The sequence below is a fragment of the Bison bison genome, unplaced genomic scaffold (genome assembly GCF_000754665.1).
Source record: "Bison bison bison isolate TAMUID 2011002044 unplaced genomic scaffold, Bison_UMD1.0 scf7180017864114, whole genome shotgun sequence".
In the NCBI taxonomy this organism is placed as follows: domain Eukaryota; kingdom Metazoa; phylum Chordata; class Mammalia; order Artiodactyla; family Bovidae; genus Bison; species Bison bison.
The window spans coordinates 466,164-466,574 of NW_011494686.1; positions in this window are offsets into that span (position 1 = coordinate 466,164).

A 411-nucleotide genomic window follows, 5' to 3' on the forward strand; every position below is an offset into this window, starting at 1 on the left:
AGATATGCAGATGACACCCTTATGGCAGAAAGTGAAGAGGAACTAAAAAGCCTCTTGATGAAAGTGAAAAAGGAGAGTGAAAAAGTTGGCTTAAAGCTCAACTTTCAGAAAACTAAGATTATGGCATCCAGTCCCATCTCTTCATGGCAGGTACATGGGGAAACAGTGGAAACAGTGTCAGGCTTTATTTTTTTGGTCTCCAGAATCACTCAGATGGTGATTGCAGCCATGAAATTAAAAGACGCTTACTCCTTAGAAGGAAAGTTATAACCAACCTAGATTGCGCATTCAAAAGCAGAGACATTACGTTGCCAACAAAGGTCCATCTAATCAAGGCTATGGTTTTTCCAGTGGTCATGTATGGATGTGAGAGTTGGACTGTGAAGAAGGCTGAGCACTGAAGAATCGATG